At 36.8% G+C, this 25,628-nt stretch overlaps 1 long non-coding RNA gene across 1 annotated transcript; it reads right to left on the bottom strand.

Moving 5' to 3' along the window:
* Positions 1-7,366: 7,366 nt before the first annotated feature.
* Positions 7,367-17,985, bottom strand: LOC148955140 (uncharacterized). Its single transcript, XR_016142874.1, has 3 exons — positions 17,829-17,985; positions 14,056-14,203; positions 7,367-7,782 (listed from the first exon to the last, which is right to left on the bottom strand). It is a non-coding gene; the product is annotated as an uncharacterized LOC148955140 (long non-coding RNA).
* Between the last annotated feature and the right edge of the window lie 7,643 nt (positions 17,986-25,628).

A 25,628-nucleotide genomic window follows, 5' to 3' on the forward strand; every position in this document is an offset into this window, starting at 1 on the left:
TTGGAGAAACATTTCGCTACTGTATATTACCTTTACTGTGTACATGACGTGAATAGTGTCGAAATGGACTCGTCAGGGAGGAGACTTTTGTATCTTAGGATGACTCCTAGTTTCTGGGAGCAGGAGGATCTCACTCTGCTGAGGTGTTCAAGTCCAAGAAGGCGTGGTGTGCCAACTCTTGTTATTGCCTGTCCTTTGAAATTGAAAGCAGAATGATCCTTCACATTCCAAGCCTTCAAAATTAGGAGCTCTCTTGTTTCTGATGCATTGAAACTGATCTGCCCACACCTCAATTTTTTCAGGTTGGCTTGAAGCTCCTTATGGGGATTTCTGGGATTTTCGTCTTCCACGATGGAGATCATTTTCGTCGTGTCATCAGCAAAGGCGTGAGGCTTTTTCACTAGGCTATCCCCTAGATCGCTTATGAACACCAGGAAAGAGTCGGCCTAAGAATGCTTCCTTGGGATACTCCAGCTAAAACTGGACATTCTTATGAAATGCAGCCGTCAAGGACGACCCTTATTGATCGGTGGCGAAGGAAATCAGTAAGGGCCCTAGATAGACGACCATCAACTCTATTGGCTTTTGGTTTGCATAGAAGGTCCTCGTGCCATAAACAATCAAAGGATTGTGCGATGTCAAAATAGAGAAGGCAAATAGGAGAATGTCAGGCCCTGAGACAAGAGCTCAACCCACTCTTGGTACTGCGTAAATAGACAGTCTAACGTAGACCGTTTTCTACGGTGTGGTGTGACTCGAGATACTGATAAAGGTCTTATTGATGATTTACACCAGTGATTTTCGCTTCTGTTCGTTGTGGAAAGGGAGGGGAGACTCCTGCGTCATCAAGTTGAAAGACCTTTTCAAAAGCTTTTGCAAGAGCAAGACGTTATCATCACAGCTCGAATTTACTACAATTATTCTCTAAAATTTGGAGCATTGCTCTGTTTACCCGTTTTTAATGGTAAGGGTGGAGTGGGAGGGGGGTTAAGTTTAACATATTATGTTTAGCTATCAGGAACTTACAACTAATAGAAAAGCTCGTAGAGATTCTTCACTAGGTTAAGATTCCCATAGTTTCCAAAGGGCATAATCTAGAAACGAGACAGGTACCTCAGTAAATCGATTGTTGGAATGCACACCCAAATTTTCAAATTACTCAAATCTTCTGTTGGAGAAGGGGGAAGGGGTTGAGCAATTTTAGTTTCTGATTAACAAAACGCTTTTACACTAAAACCTCTTATGGGATTCATATATCCACACAAAGTGGGTAAATCAAAAGACACTATATGTTTCCAAGTTATCAATGTGGCGTATCTGCAGTAAATCATGAACGGCCTGGGGGTATCAGAGGTAAATCAAAAGGGAGCTGCTTGGGAGATCAAGTAAAAACTTTCTGAGATTTTTGTGTGGGGGTGGAGGCAAATAGACTTCGAAGTTTAACTTGGGAGAGAGGACGAGAAGGGTTAAAAATATTTTATCTCTCATCTGCCGAATAGTTTTGTCACTTCGAGCCCCTCTGGCAATAGAATACATCCGCGGTGAAGTAGTAACACAAATCAAAAGACATTACACTTACCAAGGTTAACAATTTAGGGTTTCTACAATATTTCACAAACATCTTGGGATATCAAGTTGAAAGTTTAAGGTGTTACAGGGTCAGGTGGACCTGAAATTTCACTCTGGGGAAGGCAAGAAGAGAACCTCCTGTATCAAGGCTATCAAAATATCATACCTGCAATGTCGTAGGAACAGCTTGGGAGGTAGAGTTCAAGCTTTCAGCTAGTGTGACATGGGCAAGGGGATCTTAAATTTTTTGTTTGGAGAAATGGAAAAATATAAAATAACCTGTTAGCTGATGAATTCCTTCACCTACGAAATAAGGACTGTACAAAGAGTAAAATTTTAGAGCTACGTTCTTCGGCTATTATTCAACATACTTTCCGTTCAAGTTGACACTTATAGTAATTGTACATCAGCATATTGATATCCTCTTTTTAATGTTTTGTCTTCTGAGGCTCACACCACTTTTTTTAAGGTTCAAAGATATCGCTATCTTCTTTGTGTCTGGGTGTTCCATGTCCGGTAAGCGCATAGCCGTAAAAGTGAAATGTTTGAGTTGTTTGTCACTTGCACAGAAGAAAAATATTTATGGAATGATGGCACAAAACTTCTTCCAGACGCCAAGAAAATATTTCCAAAAATTGAAAGAAAAATATCATGGCAATTTGTTTGGGGAGATAAAGGGCTATATAGCGTATGCGCAGAGGGGGAACGGTCAGACATAAAACATGTTGTGATACACATTTCTTCCACCTCGAAGTCAAAACAATGTGACTAAAGCCTCAGGTGCGAACATTATATGGAGGTATTAATAAGCAAGCTGTTGCAAGGTTAAAAATTGCGTGTCAATTTAAAGAGGAGCTATTTTGAATGTGATTGTGTGAGAATGTGATTTGAATGTGAGAATGTGAATGTGAGAATGTGATTGCATTCAAACAAACAAAATTACTTCATTTGGTTCTTTTCTTATTCCAAAAAAGGAAAGTTTCCAACTGCAGCCTCTCTTATCATATTGTTTTGAAAGAGTACAAGGAATAAATGGAAAAGGCACACATTTGGAAACCTTTTGTCTATGACTTTGAATAGCTGGAATCTAGTATAGAACAAGTCCCGACCATAGTAACCGAGAATTTTAAAAATAGGTTTTGTAAAAAAGTGTCTTGTGAAAAAAATTGCCATTGGTAACTATTATTTCGTTTATTCTTAGTAGTAAATTTTTTTCACGAAAGGCTTAAACCTCTCGAAAATGGCGGCGGATCGAAACGGAAGGCACACCATTAGAATTGCCATGGTCAATAACAATGCACAGGAGAATTACAGTACTTCCCCTTGAACAACAAGGAAAATCACTGTTTTGCATGGGTAGCACTGATGTGTTTCCTTTTTCTCTTTTGTTTTTTACCACGGTCAGAAGGCTAGCACAACATTATACGAGACGTTTAAATCTAATATTCGATAGCGATAAAATTGAAATCTCGATAGCGCCATCTGCAACTGCCATGTTGCATTATTGGTCAAAATCCTTGATCTGAATTTTACAATGTCCTTCAGATGCACTTTTGCTTCCAACCACCTTAGTTAGTTTCTAAAACTGTCTACTGACTACCAGAACTAGCAGGCTACTGCGACATCATAGAGACGGCGCATTTCAAAGCTCTTGATCATATCTAAGTGTTTTTGTGTGTGTAATTCGTCTTGATAACTATCTTAAAGTGCCATTTGGCAGTAAAAAAGGCATTTTTATTGTCACTTCTGGAGTTCAAAGACTGGGAAGCATAAAAAGGATGCAATGATAATATCATGGGAGGAACCCTTAACTGAAGTTTATATCTCCTTCTTTTGTATACTCTCCCTCCCAGCCCCATTAGTAGATGTAAACTATAAACGCATTTTGAAGTGTAAAAAAAATAATTTGATTTTGGAGTAACAACTATTACCTATGGTTATCTTAACAGTAAGAATTAATTACGAAAACAATTTTTAAGAAATTTCGGAAAAGAGCTAGATACGCTAATGTGTCTTTTATTCTTCAGCTCTAATGGGACATCTAAACATCGTCGAGACCTGGCACAGAGCTCATTTAAAAGCTAATGCTTACATATGTATCTTTGATAAAAATTTGCCTTGACAAGGCCATCGTGAGCTGACATATGGTACCATGGGACTTTTTATCTCATTTCCTGATTGGATACGGTTAGAAGCATAAACAATGTACCATTGAAATCTACATGGTAAAAAGTCCTTAACCGAATACCTAAAACCCCCCTCTTCAATACTCAACCTTTGGGTCCCTTAATAAGTGAAAAATAAAAACGAGTTTCAAAGATAAACTGCCTAATGAAAAAAAAAAACATTTAAATTCAAAACTTGTTAAGGAATAATGATAAATACTATTTACATTTATCCGAACATTAAAAGTAAATTACGAAATTAAATTTTTGGAAATAGAGTGAAATCCCAATGTGTCTTGTTTTATTTTTCTCCAGTGTTAGCACAGTACAAACACATCATAAGAGAGTCGAAATCTAGAAAAAAGGTGAAGTTTTCACAATTAAGGTTTTATTTTCCCAACCTCTTCATGGCATGCACGAACTGGTCACAGACTTTGACGTCACACAGGCCTATCATTTGAGGGGCAGGAATAAGGCACTGGCTAATGATATACGATGTCTACTTCCTTTAAGACAGCAATAATTGGTTGTTTTTTTTTCTCGAAAATAGCTCTATAATTTTTTTCTGGGAAAAATACTATATACGGTCGAGAAAATGAAGAAATTTTGCAACTTAAGTCTATTGACACACGGTGCCACTGCACTACAGTACTTATGGGCAGGGGCGCAACTTAGGTTTGGAAAGGAATCATTCGATGTCATTCCTTAATACAACACGGAGTTTGTCAATTCCTTTTTAGTTAAATAAAAGTATACTAATAACACTACTTCTAACTCACTGCAGCACAAAGCCGTCTGATACCAACACAGCTGCGCACGCTCGTCCTCCATCCCAATCTACCCAAAGCTACTTTCTTTTCACCCTCCCAAGAAATTACAATTTCCTTTGAATTCTTTGATATGACCTCAACTCACCCCATTAGAGGACGACTTACTTTTCGTTTGGCCCTAGATGGATAATCTGCTATCCTTCATCCTCGAAATGTGTCGCATCCATCTCAACCGTTCTCTCATTATAGCATTAGAAAACGGGATAGAACCCCTTTTTCGCTGTTTGAAATACGGTCGGTTAAAAAAAACGGTGCATAAAACTATTCCTGCACAATTCATCTGGAAAACCTCTAAGAACTCCTCCGTCTTCCGAGGCACCTATACTTGACCGTCTTCAGAACTATACTTGATCAATGTAGCCCCCAATATTCTAATCGGGGTTAACAGACTTCTTTTCCTATTCTTCAAAACCTTTCTCAACTATGGAAACACACCCTGGGCCTTGGCTATTCTACTTTTTGTATATTTACTTCATCCATCATTTATAATTAAATTATTACCCAGGTATGTGAAGCTATCCGCTTGATCTATCTTCTCACTACCCAGAATTACCTTCAGACCTTCATTAATCCTAGGGTAAGCGAACTTAATATTAATTTTCAAACCTATTCTTGCACCCAAAACTCTCAAAAACTAAAAGAAAAACACTCATTTTGATAGGATTTCTATCTAGGACGCTCGAATCATCTGCACAATATAAATTTAGTCTAGTCCTAACTTCCAATTTCTCCCTCTCCCATAGCCCTTGCCGTGGTCTTTGGAACAAATCCCTCAAAATGAGGATAGAACACAATCCTTTTTAACTCCTGACTAAATATAAAACCAGCCACTACCCTTATTTCATACCTTAAACCCAGTAATATTTTTCAAGTACATAGCACTACTTTGATGTATTTCTCTGGTATACCATACAAGAATAGGAAATACTAAAAGCTCTTCGATCTGCTGAATCAAGCACATGTTCATAATCTCTAACACTGAGGACTAAACGGGTCTTATCATTAAGGCACTTCTCAGTTATTAATCTAAAAGTTAAAATCTGGCCAGCGCAACCTCTCTATTTCTTAAAAACCGCAGTTTTTCTCTTAAAACCTTATCTATAGCATCCGAGTCTAAAAACCATCTTCATACTAAGTAATTTGCTTCCTACAGAAACCAAGATCGTGCGTTTTAATTTAAGCTTGCATAAAATCACCAGGTACTTCCTTTTTTCAAAAAATAATACTTGTAATCAGTAATTTATCTCGTGTAACTTTATAACTACCATTATTTAACAGCTTCTTTGCCACACTACCAGCATTTTGGAAGTTCTTATTTTTCAGTTATTTCGGTACTATCTCGTCACTCCTCTTGGCAAAATAAATCTCCTTTACAAATTGTCACAAACTTTTTCATTCTTTTCTACATCATTTCCTGTAACTTTTATCACGGTAAACGCATTCTCAACATGCTGTCTCTAGCACCTTCCTTATCACTGAGGCCCTGCTTCTATTTTAACAGGGACAAGTTCAAATTAATTACTCCCTTCTCGGGAATTTTATCCATGGCCAGCACTTCACAGTATCTAATTCACAGTTTTGTTCTGTCTCTACTTCCCTTTCATTCCTTTTATTCCCATGTGATCTCGCCCTAATACGTCTTGTAAAAACCCATCATTTCGTACCAAGCTCATTCTAACTTTCCTCTTTATGATGACCTACTACTTAAAAATTATCCTAAAATTATTCCATTGATTTTCCATATTGTCAAATTTTAGACACTAGTTTCTTATTTCGGCTCTTCCCAAAAAATTCTTCTTTAATTCTTATCTTGGGACAAGTATATTGCAGTAGGCATCAAGACAGGGCTAATTGTAGAAAAAGCCAAGACAGATAGTCCGAGTAATCGAGTTGATCTAGTCATACTTACTCCCACCATTTAAAAATTTGCCTCTCAAATTACTCGGACTACCTGTCTTGGCTTTTTCTACAATTAGCCATGTCTTGATGCCTACTGCAAAATACTTGATTTTCCATTCAAAATCAACACACTTTCAATTTTCATCAGTAAACTTCATCAATAAGCAGTTTTCGTATTGCAATTTCAACTGATGAATTCAGGTGTTTGAACTGGACATTGAAATGACCTGAGAAGAAGCAACCCACCCACCCCCACCCCCCCAGTACAGGTAAGGCACTAATGCGCCTTTTTAAACCTATACGAAGCACTTAATCCGGCTTAGAACTAGACAGCAGGTAGTTCAAGGTACCTCCAGTTGAATCAAGACTTTGTGCAATACTGTGGCCATCTTGATCACAAGACTGAAGATATCGTAAAACTTGTGAAAATCACTTACCAAATTTAGTCTGACAAGCCTCAGAATTGGAACATCTGCTTCATCAAAACCGCTGTAGACCCTTCGCTCGGACCCTAGTATACAGTTTCTAATACAACAAAGAAATTTACAAGTGAAGTTTATTAATAATCTAGAGTCGCGAGCCATATCAACGGCGGGATTTTTAGTAAAAATATACACATTCGCTTTTTGTACTTTATCGGACTAACGACGGTTGACTACTAAGGCCCTCGTTTTTAATTCACTTTTTAGTCATTGTTGTTAAAAGTACTACTCAAAAGAGTTCTTCTCTTTGGTTTTGGCGGCAAACTAAAAAAGTCAAGACATCTTTCTTTTCTAAGTTGTGATGCTGGTGTTAAACAGAAAATAACTCGCTTAGTTTATTTTTTTATCACAAGCTTCCGCATATCTACCTTGAATAAATCAGAGTAACAAGAAAAAAAAAATCCTATGATCTGCAGAAGTGTACAAATAATAATTTAATATCAAATTTGTTTCTTTATAAAAAAAAAGAACAATGAATTGGTTTTTCAAAAGTTCACTGATATACTGATGACAAAAAGTAAAATGGGCAGAAGGTCCACAGTCAACGTACACTAAAGAATTGTACACCAGTTAAAAATGGTAACTGCAGAACTTAATCAGTCAAGGTACTATGATGGCATCTATTGACCGGTCTTTAAGATGTGCATCCACTGGTTGCTGAACTTAAGACTTGGATCTCTAGATGACCTAAAGGCAGAACTCAATGCAACTGACATAGTAATTGTAAGGTGCTCTGCCAAGACCAGAAATAATTTGAAACTGTCCATAAACTATACAAAATCACTTATGGTTATGCTTCTTCCTCCTCTTCTCCTTCTCCCTCTCCTTCACCCTCCTCTGCAAAAGAAATACCGACTTATACTAAAGACTAAAAATATATCAACAGACAAAGTTGTAAGCACAGTATCTGAGAGTAACGCAAACAAAATGAAAGATTAAGCAAAAGACTAACGATACAAAAACTTAGCCAAAAAGAACAATTGGAGTTTATCTTGGGAAAAAGTTATGTTTGTACCGAAACCAAATCCATTTTCAAGTGGATGGTTCACGTAGTGACTAAGCTCAGCCAGAGTCAAACATGAATGGGTACCTGGAGAAATCTGGGGAAGGTAAGCAGGAAGGGTGTGCGAAAGCACAGGTTAGCCCCAACCGTTCATTGCACTTTCTGGCTGAAGGGCCTTGAAACGGAGATCAGCGCCGCCGGTAGGTTTAGTGCAGCATATCCTTTACCTTTTTTAAATATATTTCTAGTTAAAAACCTGTTTTAAGAGTAAGGATCCGGAGATGAATAATTTATTCGAGTTTTTCTTCGTAGGAAGGAGTTTTAGCACTTATGTATTATACACCACTCACTCAAGTTGACACTGTAAAAATCGAGAACAAACCGTTTTCTTCGTTAGTTTCTTTCAGGTTAGCACGAATCAAGACAAAGACAAGTGACAATAGATGGAGAATTTATATTATATTTGCACATAAGGGGGGGGGGAGTATTTGGACAGTTTGAATGTCAGAAAACCAAATTTATGTTTAATTATATATTTCCCATCTATTCAGTCACTTGTCTTTTGTCTTGTCTCACAATAAGATAACTAACGAAGAAAGAAACTAAGAAACTAACGAAGAAACCAGTTTGTTCGTGTTTTACACAGCGTAAACTTGAGTGAGTCGTGCATAATACATAAGTACCAAAATTACTTCTCCCTAAAGAAAATAAACTAAAAATAAACTACAGAAAAAACTAAAAAAACTAAAAAAAAATTCTCAAATTTGGAAAGCCTTATTTTCCAAGGGAAGGGAGGGTTTTTTTTCCTGGGGGTAATCGCCGGAGGGGGGAGGGAAACGCCTAGAACCCATTATGATGAGGCATTTTTCAAAATACGATTATTTCTGTATGTCAAACTAGTTACATTTTTATTTGTTTGCTTTCCGTTTTTCTCGCAGACGATACAGGGAGCACCAAGGAACAATTGGATCACACAGCAAAATTGTCATTTAACCCTTGAGGGACACTAAAAAAGCCTGCACCAGGGAGTCAATTTAAGCAAGCCTTATGGAAACCCTAAAAAGCCCTTGGAAACAATCCACAAATGCTTAAACCTCATTCCTTGGCCACACTGCTTCACTTCACCCCTCTCTCCCTTATTCTTTCCTGGCCATAAAGCTTTACAGGGGAAACCAATTTGAAGCGTGTTGTAAATTTATTTATGAATAAATTAACTCCGAAATTTACCTGATGGCTAAATATGCAGCACAATCGACAATTTCCCATAATATTTTACAACAGCACTACTTTTTTTCACTGCTTGAGCAGCGTTAGACATTGTAAAGTGTGACCATGTATATGAATCCTTTAGATATAAATAGTTCTACTAGATAATGATTTCAGAGTTTAAAGACAAATACTAAAAACACCTAAAATCAAAAATGGCCCTTGGTCTTAAATAAATTCAGAAAGTAGTATAACGTGCTATTTATTTATTCTAAGTGAAATAAACTTGATTTTTGTGGCAAACGCTATCGATTTTGACAGACTTTGGTATCAATCGGCTGGAAAATAATCAGTGAATCGACTGCGATTGAAAACAAGACTCAAAACCTCTTGTCTCTTCTCTTTTCTGGTCCTTCATAACTATACAAATACGGCGGAAATAAATTTTAATCTGAGCAGTTTTGCCGGAGATTGACTGTTGCGCTAGCAGAGTTGTGCCCGAAATTCGTAGTGCAGTGTTGCCACCTTGTGTGCTGATTCAAAATTAGCCAAAAAAGCAAAAAAAAATTTTGTAACGAATATGAGCACAGCATCAAAACGTCCTCGACAGTCTCCCAAAAAAGATGTAGATAAATGCTCAACATGTGGATTGGGACTGGAAGAAGACAGAAAAGCCGTCCTTTGCGACGGTTGTGAACTCTGGTTGTGTGCCACATGTCTGATCCCGAATATGAACTATTTACTAGAATGAGTCGCCGTTTGGGATCCACGTGGCACTTCCCTAGGTTTAAAAATAGTGATAAGCCTATCACACCTGAAATCATTCATGAAATAGTGATTGATTCCCTTGCCACGTTCAAAGCAGATCTATAGAACGAACTTGAGATAAAATTCCAGTCACTGTTGAAACCTCTGGCTGAACAAATTTCCCTAGTAGAGCAGGAAATAGCTTCTAAATGTTCGCAAGCTGATTTAAAACAACAGGTTACCACCGCAGTGTCAGTCGAAGTTTCTAAGGCTAAGCAAAGCCTGTTCGATGAAATTTCCGGTAAAATTGACATAGACTTGCAGAGCCGAGTTCCAGTGCAGGATACTAACCAGGTTCAGCGTGAGCTTGGAGACATTGCACAAAAACAGAAGAATCTAATTTTATTTGGCCCAGAAGAAGACGTGAACCAAAAGTTGCAGAATCAGGTGGACTTCAAGTTTATCAACGAAGAACTCTTGCGCGATTACCCTGTGAAATGTTACTTTTCTGTGAGATCAGGCCGATAAAAATGATATTCAAATCTCCACTCGACCGCGATTTGGCCGCCTTCTTCTTAGTGAGTGAACAAGATGCTCTTAAAACTAAAATACCATATTTTTGAGTTTCTTATGACAAAAGTGAAGCCGAGTTAATCGAAAAGAAGAAGTATGAAGCCAGATTTGAGATGTCCGAGTGAAAATCTGCAAGTGATTTATACTAATGCTGACTGTTTGTCTACTAAATGGGAAGAATTTAGTGAGTTAAAGCGGGTCCGTGTGCCACATGTGGTTGTTGCAACTGAAGTTTTGCCAAAACATTGTAATGACCCATTAGCTTACTTTCAGCATCTAACTGATTATAGTTTAGTGTTTAATAAATAAGTAAAATGAGGAATATGCATTTATATTCATACATCCATTAAGTTCAGTGAGATTGTTAACCCCATTTTTGATTTGGTTTCTGAGTGCCTTGTAGTTGATATTAAGTTACCTTTGCTGAATAATTATCTGCGTCTTGCTGCTTTTTAGAGGAGCCCAACAATTGGTCCATCTAGTTGTGTAAATGATGCCAATATTTTGAATTGTTTGACTTATCTTGTGAAAAATAGTCACAAATTACTTGTGGTGGGTGATTTCAACCTCCCTACTATTGATTGGCAGACGCTGAGCACAAGTCAGCCAGGTGAGTCGTATGAACAGACTTATTTAGATAGACTTGATGATTTGTTTTTGCACCAACATTTAAATAGCCCCACGTGGGCAAGAGGCAATTCTATTCCCTCAATTTTGGATTTAATAATTACGAAACATGTTTATGATATTTTAGGCTTGGAAATGTTTTCTCCACTAGGAAAAAGTGATCATTCTGTAATTCAAATTACTATGAATACGTTTGTCCAGCGAGAAAATACTGATTCTCGTAGATATGATTATACTAGGGCTGATTATCAGTCAATGAGGGAATTCCTTGTGTCTGAATATCACGGATGAGCTGCAGAAAGGAAAAGTGGCACCTGACGTTGCATTTGAATTTTTTAAACAGGCATTGATAGAATGTAGGGATAGATGTGTTCCTTTGATTAAAAAATATTCTGGCCAAAGGAAGAGACCAAAACTACCTAGTCATATACTCAAGTCAATCCAGGAAAAAACTTATCTTTCGAGATCTTACACTAAACTAAAAATTGAACAAAAGATTTCGCAAAAACCAAGTTCTATGAATCAGGATGATGACACGTGGTCATTGTATAAACGTGCTAGGAACAGGGCCACAAAGTTGTTAAAAGCGAATAGGGAAGTAGTGATCACACATTATTCAGTCGAGCAAAACTTGCCCAAAGCAGTTTTGGAAATATGTAAATAGAAACAAGCCGAACTTTTCACCGAGTAACTGCACATTCACACATCCGGTTACACAAGAAATAATTGATAACAATTTTGATAAAGCATGTATATTTAATGGAACTTTTGCATCAGTTTTTGTTACACCTAACCAGACACATCATGACCAAGATTTAGTTCAGGGAATACAAAGTGGGACTTATCATGTAATGATATAGACTTTAGTGTTGCAGAGGTTCATCAAATACTTAAAAAGCTTGATACATCTAAGTCCCCAGATATAGATGGATTTCCTAACACTATGATAATACAGATTGCTGATGTAATTGCACAACCTCTTACGTTTCTGTACAATCAGTCCTTGGCGACAGGTTCCTGTCCCTCAGGTTGGAAGAAAGCGATGGTTAAACCTCTACACAAAGCCGGTGTAAAATCAGATTTTAAAAATTACTGTCCGATTTCCAACTCATCTGTATTTTGCCGGGTTATGGAAAAGCTGATTGTTGCAAGAATCCAAACTTATTTTGATGAAAATAATCTTTGGAATCCTGTCCAGCATGGTTTTCGTAAGAGAAGGTCTTGCAACACTCAACTTCTGGAAGTTATTGTTGATTTTCAGCATTATGCTGATCTTGGTATACCGTTTGATTGCATTTACATAGACTTCGCCAAAGCTTTTGACAAAGTTTCAATGTCACAACTAGTTGAAAAATGTCGACTCTAATATTGGTGTAAGAACAGTTGATTGGATTGCTGATTATTTCCGTGGTAGGTCTCAACAGGTGTTTGTTGGTGAAGCAGCATCTCACTCACTTGATATCCTGAGTGGGAGACCCCAGGTTAGTTGCTTGGGCCCTATATTCCTCTGTATTTTCATCAATGATTCACCATCTTGTGTTCGTCATTCGTCAGTGAAGTTGTTTTCTGATGATGCTAAAATTTACCAACCAATACTAACTACCGATGATGAGCCTATGCTTCAAGAAGATCTTGATTCAATAACACGATGGTGCGAATCTAATTCGATGTTTGTAAATGCATCAAAATGTGCAGTGCTTCATTACGGGAATAAAAATCAGCCCAGCCGTGCATACTCCCTATCTGGCTCACAGATACCGTCAGAAGAATTTGTACGCGACCTCGGTGTTCACTTTGATACACATTTAAAATTTGATAGACATGTTTCGACTGTAGTAAGAAATGCAAATTACCAACTCCTCACTTTAAAACGGAATTTCAGGAAGTTTAATCTTAAGAATTTTATGTTACTTTATAAATCATTTTGTTCGGCCAGTTGCTGAACATAATACTTCTGTTTGGTTTCCTCTGAATGTAACAGACGAGCACCGAGTTGAAAAGATTCAGAGGCGGGCGACAAAAATGATCCCTTATTTGAAACACCTTACTTACGCACAAAGACTAACTAGGCTCCAACTTCCTTCAATGCATTTCCGACGTCGCCGTACCGACCTCATAAACACATTCAAAATAATCAAAGGCGTGGACGATATTGAGGTAGGGAAATTTTTCGAATTCAGCCACTACCACTTGACACGACAGCATCCTTATAAAATTTACCCACCAAGAACCCACAGGAAAATCGGACACAAATCATTTGTTAATAGGGTCACAGACTCTTGGAATAATTTACCGCCAGAAGTTGTTGAAGACGAATCAGTTGAATCGTTTAAGAATATGTTGGTTGATAGCCAGTTTTACACAAGTGCCTTTTCAGTTTAGACCTTTGTGTTGCCTTTCATTTTATTATATATTGTATTAGTACGACAAGCTTTTTAGCTTACCGTTATGTGGATTAATAAATAAAACAGCTTAAATGATTTATGGTAGAATGTTACCAAGACAAAGAAATAACAGTTAAAAAAATATTCAAAATAAATAAATTTTGAAAAAAAAATATTGTAAAAAATAAAATACTCTATAAAAAAAAAATATTCAAAATCAGTAAATCTAGTGCTCTATAAAATATATATATATGTATATATATATATATATATATATATATATATATATATATATATATATATATATATATACATATATATATATATATATATATATATAAACAGAAGCAACATAGCATTACTTGTAAGTTTAGATTTAACTACGTTTTTATAGCTTAAATCTACAAGAAATTCCCGCTATTCCTTTACAAGAAGAACACCTTAAAGAAAAAAAAGAAGAGGAAAAGAATGCAGCAATTTGTAATTAAAGAGGAGGTGCTATTAAGTTTTATCTCCTAATAATTACTAAGACCCGTCTTGAAGGAGCTAATGCAAAAAGACGTAACTTACCATCTTCTCCTTCAGCTTCTTCGTCAAATTCCTCTTCTCCTTCGGGTACTTCCTCCTCTTCGTCATCTGCTTCTTCTTCTCCCTCAACGTCTTCATCTTCTACTTCCTCTCCATTTGTGGTTTTCTGTTTCTTCACTTCTTCCTTTTCCTGAAACAAAAAACCAATTTGAAAAAAAATAATGCACAGGTTTAAATTTGGCAATTCCAGTCAAAAAAAGGGGGGGGGTGATTTTTGTGCTTCACAAGAATTTGACAAGAATTACTTTTTTCTTTACTGGAAAGCTAGGATTAAAGCTAAAATTTAGTCATCAATCTATGGATCTAAACCCATCTACTTGTCAATTTTTTACACAATTTCTTGTGTCTAACACTTGAATATACAGGAGTTCAGATATCCCCCCTCTTTGTGTGCAACAGAATTTATAAAACATTTGAATATAAAATTTGACAACGGAAAAGGATCCTTGTAAAAAGGAATAAAAATAAACAATTATCCACCCAATAATAATAATAAGATCTTGAAAATTTGGCACCAATAAGAAAAATCTATAAACGCAAGAACTGATGGTTTTTTTTTTTTTTTGTTTTGAAAATAGGCAGGTAAACTTGCAATTATTTTGGTCCTGTGTTAACATTTCTTCTTTTTAGTTGGAACTGAACTATTTTTCGTTTATAGGTTATTTAGGTAAAGAAGTGTTAAGACTACTATTATTGTAACTGGAATAAAAATCAGTGTTTCCGTTTATTGAATTTTGATTATTGTAATGTTTTGGTATTTAGATCATATCATGAGGAAAAGGTTCAGTACATTTGTCAAGAGAAAATTTGAAAAAAAATAGAATGTTTATTGAAATCACTAGGTTACATTTCTACCTTATAGGCTGTTCAGAAATTCCATTAAAACAGATAATTTATAATAGGCTATGTTTTATTTTTTAATTAGTTTAAATTTAATTTTTAATTAGTTTAAATTACTGACCTAGGAATAAGGAGAACATACTACTCAATGCCTGTTTATGCTCTTTCTGAAAATCATAATTGCTTTACTTGCAAATTCAATTTTAAGCCCATTATAGACCTTCAAAGATGATACCTTTTTCTCTTATATTTACCCATATAAAAGGGTTAGAAATAGCAATTCTTACTTCATCATATGCATAATAGTTGTGGTTAATACATTTCAACTGCAGCTCCACTATACTTTACCCCCACCTCCCATCATGTGCAAATATGTAGCAGAAGGCAGGCTATCAATCTTTTGATTGTCCATACATGGGGTAAAATTCAACACAAGCTACTTTTTGCAATATTGGAAAGGGGTTACACAGGGCTGAAATTTCAACTTTTGACACTTCTAGGCCCAACTGTTTGAGAAACTTTAGGAGAAATCCCCAGAAATTTGGAAATAGTGGAAGCACTGAACAGAACAACTGATGGAGTCAAAAGTAAAGAGAGGCAATACCAAACTTCCAGCTCCCATTCTTGGGAAATTTCTGACAATATGTAAGTGGCCATGGCATTTCTGTGTTGTTTGAAAGTCAATTGACAATTGTCTGAGAATAGGTAGCACGGCAGCATACTACACCTGACAATAAATTACATCAGCCTGGTTTTTGTTAGGAAGAAAATCACTCAGTGATAATTTATGCCCCCTGGCATTGTGGTCAAATTTCCAGAATGGTCTGCAGACTAAAGTGTGCCCCATAAAGGTGTTTTAGAGTACCTACATCCACTCCTCCCTCTGGAGGACACTGACCTTTAAAAATCGTTTGTTATAAAAGTGGACCCTTGCAAGATAGATCTTCTCCTTAAATGAAGTACAATAAAAGTTTTCAGTTCTACAACTTAACATAATCCCAATTTATGTGGTTTGAAGATCTGCAAATAATTCCATTTATCTACCAAAACATTTCATTCTAGTCTGAATGAACATACAACTCCATGCCTTTTTTATGCTCTTTCCAAATATAATAATCATTATTGTCAGAAATGAATTTTACCCCTACCACTATATATACCAATTCAGGGTATATACTTGCACATTAGGAGGGGGGCAGGGTAATTTTCCAATCCAAATTCTTTCCTTAGTCTAAGCTAGTGGCTTGGACAATATAGACTATAGCACTAGACCTACAAGGTTCCATATGCAAAATGCCATTGAAACAAGATGAACGTACTTAGCCTGGCATTCCCTAGTGGGTAAATTTTTTGTTGTTCATATTATTGACTTACAAATAAAGTAAACATACCACCTGATGCCTTTTTTATGATCTTTCCAAATATAAGTATTTTTTGTCAGAAATGATTTTCACCCCACCCCTATATATACCAATTCAGGGTATATATTTGCACATAAGGAGGGGTGGCAAAATGTATTTCTGATGTAAAAGAGAGGTGAGTTTAAACTTTCCACCACCACCCCCCCCCCTAATGTGCAAATATATGCCCTGAATTGGTATATATAGGGGTAGGAGTAAAATTCATTTCCAACAAAAGTGGGTAAATATATACCAAATCATATTATTGAGTTTTAAATAAAGGGAATATACCATTCAATGCTTTTTTATGCTGATTACGAATATAACAACCATTTCTATTGGAAATGAATTTTAGCCCCCCCCCCCTATATATGTAAATTCAGGATATATATTTGCACATTTAGGGGTGGGGGTTAGGTTAGGGGGGCTGAAAATCATTTCTAACAGAAATGATTATTATATTTGTAATCAGCATAAAAAAGGCATGAAATCGTGTATTCACTTTATTCCTAACTCAATAATATGATTTGGTATATATTTACCCAAAAGTGATCAGTATATTTTGAAACAGCATAAAAAGACATTCGAGCAGTTTGTTTACTTTATTCATAAGTCAATAATATGAATAACGAAAAATTTACCACCTAGTGAATCAATAATTAGCTGACATTCAAAAGAGAATACAAACAGAGATTAGGTAGAATGTTCAGCTTGTCCTGAATACAGTTATGGAATCTAGTAGCCTAAATATTGAGTGCAAAATAGGCTATTTTTCAAAATCTACAGGGTGGACAAATTGTCCTTTTTTAATTTTCCATTGAAAAACACCAATTAAAAATTCTAATGTCCAAAAGGGAGAGCAAAAAATGGTAAAATTCTCCTTTAGCTAGCCTACTTTTGGCTATCTAGGAAAGGGGTTTGGTTAGGAAGATGAAACTTTCAGGGATGGGTCTACAGGCTAAAGTATGGGTAAATTTTTGGCAGTTCATATTATTGAATTACAAGTCCTTTAAACCTTGCAAAATAGATCTTAGCTGAAATGAAGTAAAAAAAAGATTGTTCAGCTTCACAACTTTGCTCAGTCCAAAATTAGGCCTATAAGGTTTTAAAGATAGCCTATGCATAGGCTATAGGCTACATTTCCTGAATAAAAAAAAAACATTAACGTCTTAAAATTCAACTCAAATAACATGGATTGCATTATCAGAACTGAAGCCAGAGAAAAAGAAACTGATAGCTGAAAACTAAGGTAAAATGTTGTTTTGTCAAAATCTTGACAGGTATACACGTCATATAGGCTAGGCAAATTTCAAGACCCTCTAGAGGGAGAAGGAATGAAGATAGGTACTACAAACTATCTTCCTGGGACATACTTTAGTCTGGAGACCCATCCCTGAAGTTTCATTTTCCTTACCAAACGCCTCCGAGAGACAATGGGAATTCCTGATTGAAGGAACCCCTTTCTTTCCCAGGTCTACCACCCTAGCCTAAAATCAACAATAATGCACAGCCTACCTCGGCACCTCTCTTGGTCCCTTTCTTTTTAGTCTCGACTTCCTCTACTTCTGGGGCTTTTTCTGCTGTAGACATTTTGGATTAGAATCTAAAGAATTTGCCTTCGACAAGTTAACCGGTCAAATAAGAGAATTGAACTAAACGAGCATGGTCTGAAAAATCAGATTCTCGCGGGCTTTCAATAAAACGTCCTCTGATTGGCTAAGCATTCGAATGAAGCTTCTCCCTTCAAGAACTTTGACTATTTTTATTATATGTAATTTGAAAAAAAAATATTTAAAATTTATAAAATATGAATTACAAACTTATTTTATACCTAAAAAGTGTTTTTATTTAAATATTACAAAGCAAAAGAGTGTTGAAAAAATAGACTACTAAACAGAGACTTGACACTTTTGGCGTACTAAATTGAAGACCGAGGGGTTATTTGTCGTTTGAATGAAGAACACAAGACAAAAACACATTTTTTTTAATTTTATGCAGTTTAAGGTTATATATTCTAAAACACATAAAACCGTAAAAAAAAAAAAATTCCAAGTGAAATCAGTCTGAGTTTCAGTGGCGAATTCAAACTATCTCTGCGCATATCTCAAATTTTTTGGCGGTAAAACTTGACGGAAGAGGCGGGCCTTTCATTGGAAATATCATAGGCGAAAATAAAAATTTCAGTGTTCTTTACCACGTCGTCTGTCTTTTGTTGAAGGTTATCATAAACAACTTGCAAATAATTGCTTCAATAATTTTTGAATAACGGATGTTGATTGTTATTGCAATACAGTAAGAGGCAATTGACAAAATTACATATTGTTTTACTCCGTGCTCTTAGAAAAATAAAACAAATTTGACTGAAATAGTAATTACATTTGGACCTTTTTTTTTGCTTAAAAAACAAATAGATTACTTTCATGACATAAGAGACTGTCCATCTGAGACTTTGGACTCACATATTCCACCCTGTGATAGTGTGACTATTTTAAGCAAAATTGATGTAATTGACTTTATTGTCAAGTACCTTAATTACCCGTCATAATAACAATATATTACAATTCATTCGAATAATTACTATAGTCATAATAGCAAAAAATAGTCTATGCGATGGTCACTTAAGGCGCGGATGCAAATTTAGCTCTTGTTAAATAGCATATTTACTGAAATTAATATAAATATTTTGTAAAACAAGCCATTAGTCGCGTTATTCATTAACGACCAAGCGTTAAAGATAATGCCATATCCATCGATTCTGTGATCCATCTGCATGGGCGCCCATAAGCTGAATTTTAGGGGGGGGCCTTAAATGGTCTAATCGGCACTTTCAATGCCGCATAATAGAAATCTCAAAACAGAAATATAAGGCAGCGTCATTCAGCCAGAGGGGGGGGATGCCCCCCTCCGTTATGGATGCCCATGTTCATCTGACATATAATGAAATAAACATTTGAATTTATTTTAAAAATATCCTTTTCTGTCTCTTCATTGATTATCTTGGTTGTTGCAATTATCCATACTCAACCTAAGGGGATTCCACCGGAACCACGCCCCTTTTAAGGGTAGCCCATTCATACATAAAAGGGAAATATTTTCAGAAATTTTTACAAAGAAAAAAAGTAGAATGATATTTTACATTGTCTAGTACTTATCCCACATGATAGCCCCCTTCCCCTTCCTCGTATCTAAAGAAATCTGAAATGGCATCCCTAATTTTACTACTTTATTTCAACATCATTCGGTTCTTTGTTTTCGACTTATAAACTAATAAATAGTCTAGCTCGAAAAAAGTCGAGTATGTAATTTTTCTTTGTCAAATATTTCTTTGGCTAAAACAAAGTTACAATAGGTAGCGCTAAAACTTAAAATTTATAGATGGTAGTGCATACCTGGAACGCAAAAATGTTTTTTGTCTTGGTTTCTTAATGAGTTTCATTATTTGTTTTCTGAAGATCTTAAATTTTACGAAAAATATAAAGCAAAAGCGATTTTCTTTGCTTTAGCAACAGCGCTAGCCAACAAATGAGAACTTTTTGCTTGTATTAGCAAAAATAATATATACCTTGGGACATGGGCGTAGGCAGCATATTGTCTAGGGGGGGGGGGGTAGTCGATAGTGTGATGGAGGGCCTTTTATCAACTGCTTTTCCAACCATCTGCTTTTTCAGCCATATATAATATAAATGTGAAGGTCTCGGGGGGCAGCTGCCCCCCTCCCTACGCCCATGCCTTGGGGTGACATTTTTCCTCTGAGTTCAGAAATGCTATGAAATTTTGAGCCATTTAAGCTTTTTTTAAGTTTGTTTTTGAGCCATTTAAGTTTGAATATCTATCTAGTTAAAAAAGGTTTCAAAAATATGTGTTGAATGAGTGTTATCTCAAATTTCACCTCTTCCATGTAATGACGCCTAAAAAGAAAAAAAACAAGTTACAGTTTTTATAACTTTTAATCGTTGACGCTCCCCAGAAAATCTTACAACAGAATAGTCAATTTTGAAGTACACTACCCTATATATATGTACATGTATATGTATATATACGTATATATATCTATATATAGGTACTGGTGCGTTATATGGTCGTTTACAAGGAAACCAGTCACGAAAAACTAGCCAGACGGGTTAATTGCAAGAGACCGCTATATATATAGCGGTCTATATATATATATATATATATAAATATATATATATATATACTTAATTACTTAACTCCCATCCGGCCGGATTGGCCGACTCGGGGCTTCTCCTCTGACAGAACTATGGCAAAGCTTCTTATACGATTCCCTGTTCGCTGCAGTCCGAAGGAGTACCGACAGGGGATGGCTGGGAAAGTTTTCCCTCCAGCGCTTGGGAGGTCGTCCTTTTGGCAGGGAGACATCAATCCTTCCTTCAAACGCAATTTTTGGAAGTTGGGCTAGGGACATCCGCTGAACGTGGCCTAACCATCGAAGCTGTTGAAGCTGGATGGTCTGCATGATGGTCTGGGAATAGTTGAGCGAAGACAATAGCTGTTCGTTTGATATTCGGTCAAGGTAGGTGATGCCAGCAAGCTTCCTGAGGGATTTTGCTTCAAAGGCCGCCAACTCGCGTTTGTCTTCTGCTTTTAGGTTCCATGTCTCTGCTCCGTACGTTGCTTCTGGAACCACAAGAGCTCGAAAAAGGCATGTTTTTAGTTTCAGCGACAGATGTTTGTTTTTCCAGATCGATCGCAATGACTTGAAGCATGCTGAGGCAAGGGCGAGGCGTCGTTTAATGTCTTTTGAGGAGTCGTGTGTGGACGTCAGCACACTTCCGAGGTAAACGAAAAGGTCAACCCACTCGATCTCTTACCCCTGGATCATAATTTTGCTGGGTTGAAGGCCTGTATCTATATGCCGCGTTACCTTCATGGCTTTTGTCTTGTTAGCATTGATTTCCATCCCAAAGGAACTAGCTGCATGATCAATATCGTTAGCGCTTGATTGCAGTTCCTCTAGTCGTTCGTTTAGGCAATTAATGTCATCGGCGTATGCAAGCAAGTCAAAGAGGTGTCCACTCATGAGTGCTCCCGTGTCATTGGGCACCAGTGCCAGTACAGCATTCAGGAATAGGCAGAACAGAGTGGGGGAGAGTAGGCATCCTTGCAGCACTCATCCTCGCTGGTCTGCACCATGCTTCTCGACTTCTCGTACATGCTCTTGATAATGTCAATAATGTCAGTGGGAATACCGTAGTGTGCCAGGATGTGCCATAGGCCATCTCGCCAAATTAGATCGAAAGCTTGTTTGAAATCGATAAACAGCTGGTATAGCTCTTTCCCGAATTCCAGGTATCTTTCAATAATCTGTCTTATCACAAAAATTTGGTCTATGGTGGATCGGTTTTGACGGAAGCCAGCTTGATATTCAGGGATTACTTGTCTTGTCAGGTTTCTGATCCGATCAAGGAGAATTTTCGTAAGGACTTTAGCTGGTTGGCAAGTAAGCGATATGGGTCTGTAGTTGTCGCAGTTACTTTTAGATCCTTTCTTGTGCAATGGCACTATGACAGATTTCGACCAAGACTCAGGGAAGTATTTTATTTCCCATACAGCTGTTACTATTTTGTGGTACACATCAACGACGATATCAGATTCCACTTTTATCAGTTCTGACTGTATACCGTCTATTCCGGGTGCCTTATTTGACTTGAGGGATTTGAGTGCGGCTTCTACTTCTGACCTTAAGGGTGGTGGGGGTGCTTCCTCATCTCTGTGTGCTGGGAACTTTCGAAGCACTTCAGGATCTGGGTTTACTGTGAGATTAAGCTTGTCCTGGAAGTGTTCTTTCCAGCGATCTCGGATTCCGGCACAAGTAGTGATTTTGTGTCCATTTTTATCTAAGAGATCGAGGCACTTCGCTTCCTTGCGGTTTGTCAGCTCTCTAGCACGTTTGAACATGAGGTGTGAGTTACCCCTACGGGAGTCCTCACACTGCCGACATTTTTTCATGTCTATATATATATATATATATATATATATATATATATATATATATATATATATATATATATATATATATATATATGATATATATATATATATATATATATATATATATATATATATATATATATATATATATATATATATATATATATATATATATATATATATATATATATATATATATATATATATATATATATATATATATATTACTTGTGAAAATTATTTCTCTTGAGATTCCAATTTTTTTTAAGTAGTTCCCCAAATTGAATGTTCAAATTCAACCTGAAACCCAAAATGTTCACTTTATTTTTTTCTCCCAGCTCCTGATTTTTAAAATTCGCATCCTATAAAACGAGCATTGCTGTTTGTAAGGTGTTCACTGACATAGTGACATGAACACAACAGTTTCTTTGAAGTATAGTAAGATTACGATATAAGATGCGGCCGTTCGCATGTAAAAGGGTGGCTAAACCCAAACAAATGTGGCTGTATATGCCACCACAATTATATTGGCAAATAGGTTTGCTGCCAGTGGCTGGGTACCGAAACTGACGCAAAGATATCGAAGTTCTCATTTCCAACGCAAGAGGTTTAATAAAGAAGAATGAGAGTGATGTTTCTAAACAAAATATTTTTTGATAACATTTTTAATGATAAATTTTTTAAGTTTTTATAATAATTATCCTCTATTATAATATAAGATATTTTTTTCTTGATAAGTAAAGAGCAATCTTAAAATTTAAAAGGAACATAAATAAGCATACTAGACACCAAGCTTTAAATAAACAGAAAATGGATCTTCGGTGCCAAAGGTTTGTGAAAGGTTGCAGTAGCTGTGACCCACGGACCACAACTGTGGATCAACGCAAGCAGACATGCTTATTGGATTACACTCGAACGCTCAAAAGGTGCAAACACATCACTAACTGCTAATCCCTACTAAATTTAATTAAGATCCGATATACGGTTATCACAGATGTGGGTAATAAGAGTGCAGGCCTTCCCTCACAGGTGTTTGGTCGAGCACTGCCACATGAGAGACCATAACCGTAGCTGTTCGGCCTGGTTTTAAAAGAGCGCTGCTAACCCACCTAGTAATTTAAGCTGATGAAAAAAGTCCTGACCCCCTCCCTACCTTCCAAAGATGTTGACTCAGGTGAAAATGTAAGACGATGAGTTTAGCTAGTTCCCAGATAACTTGGTATGGATCCAGCTTCTGCTTGATTTGCTTAGGACAAAAATTTAGATCCTAATCCTTCGCACATATTCTATAAATCATGGATTTCCAGTAGCCGTAACTAGAATGTTAATTGCTATTTCTTAATCGGTTTGATCGAAATCAACTTTCACTTTCCATCAAATCGTGTGGAAATCCAAAAACCCCCGCTAGTAAATGTTGTGATCACAGGAATATACTCTCCCTTCTCTCACCTCTATTACCTACATTAATAAAACCAGCTTAAAAAAAAAAACAACAAGTGGGACCGAACATCGCATTTCGAACCAAGCTTTCTTCTATATTAGTGGCAGCCCGCTCTAGTAGATCTCATTCTAACTACTTTGGTTATGACCCCACAATCCATTCTGGTAGAGGTCCTTATGGCAAGAATTTAAGGACACCCTACCTTCAGCAGAGTTTGATTTACGTCCACGTCTGCGCAATAAAAAGCTCAATTGGGATGCTGATTTTTACTTCTTACCTAGTTTGGTTGAAACCTGAAAATCCTTTTTGGTAGACATTCTGCAAAAAAGAATTTAAGGATCCCCTGTCCTTCCCTCGTAGAGTTCAGATTGGCTCCTGTCTAATCTAAGGATTCCTCTTCTTACAGAGGTCAGATTGGATATAGATCATCAACGGGCACAACTAGGACACTTACTCTCACTGTCAACCATGTTTAGTCGAGACTCGGTAGCCCCTTCCTTTCTATGTTCCGATGAAAATTTTTTTTGATGGCTCCTCCTTACACAAGTCCCAGCCCAAAAATCATAAGCAGGACGTTAGCTCTTGCTTTTGAATAAGTCTTGTTAACATTCGATAACTCTTCTTAGTAAATATATAGATGAGAAGAATTTTGAGACAGCCTCTCCTTGGATAGATCGGATCGGGTGCAGACTCCCAAAAAGTGCACCTAAATCCCACCTTTTAGTTTGAATGTTTATAGACAAAATGCCAATTTGATCAGCCGATTAAAAACTCCATTTTACAGTGCTATGTAAAAAAAGAACAAAGCAGCATTCTCACATTTATCTTGGGTTAGTTAGCTTCACGTTATATCTGTTAGATTTCGAAAGAAAACAGAACTTGTTTAGCCGAGTTTTACGCGGTGTTTTAAGGACAATAGGGAAAGTAAATCAGCCAATGGAAGCGTAAGAAAAATCGTTTCAATCAAAAATCCATTCTTCAGTGATGGAATTACTTCCCGGATTGTCTGTAAAACGCCAAACGAAAACGTTAATGTTTCCTTACTTCCCAAAATGTTCAATTTAGATTTGACAACTGGTGACAAAAGAGATCATAATGTTCTTAGTTCTGAAGTTTAATTCTGGTTTAGATTCAGTAACTCTTTCTGCTCGATGTCTTCATGGCAAGAATATAGGGATCTATCCAGGGCGAATCTAGAGCAAAATCTTGGGGGAGGCTCAATGTGACAAGGGTGCCAATGAGCAAAATATTGGGGGGCCCAATGTGACAAATGTACCAATAATTGACCAAATTGACAAGTTTATTCTAAAGAAGGAGTAAAAAACAAGGAATGAAGGTGAAATAAAAAAACCTTGGGAACCCGGGGTCCCCCACCCCCTGGATCCATCCCCTTTTCTTCCTGCGTAAAGGTTAGCTTGGCTCAGGATCCCCGAAAGATATAACCGGTACACCAGTTCTTACTTCAATAAAGCTTTGTTGAGTTCCAACGGTCTTTTTCGTCCGCTGGCCTAATGGTATGAATTTAGAGACCCACTTCCCCTGTAGAGGATAGACTGCAAAAGGATATTGAAGAGACCCAACTAGGAACCCTTACTCTGACTTAACCTTGATCGAGTCATTGATAATTTTGCTAGAGGTACTGCTGGCAAGAGTTTAGAGCACCTCTTTCCTTCCTCATTGGATGTTGAATCCAATTTGGACTCTCAAAGAGTACAACAAGGGCACTTACTTTTAAGGAGGTTTGGTTGGGATAGCAGGCCTCTTCTGTTAGATGCCGCGTTGAAAAGAATTTAGTGACCCCCCCCCCCAAAAAAAGGGTGAAAAAGTATAAATAGAACAGCGGTTCTTACTTCCTTACAATTTTGATCAAGATCTGATAATTTATTCTGGCAGATGTTCTAAAGGGCAAGAATGTAGGGATTGCC

This window comes from Artemia sp. Qi Xiang Cuo, chromosome 2, assembly GCF_049724085.1.
Source record: "Artemia sp. Qi Xiang Cuo chromosome 2, ASM4972408v1, whole genome shotgun sequence".
In the NCBI taxonomy this organism is placed as follows: domain Eukaryota; kingdom Metazoa; phylum Arthropoda; class Branchiopoda; order Anostraca; family Artemiidae; genus Artemia; species Artemia sp. Qi Xiang Cuo.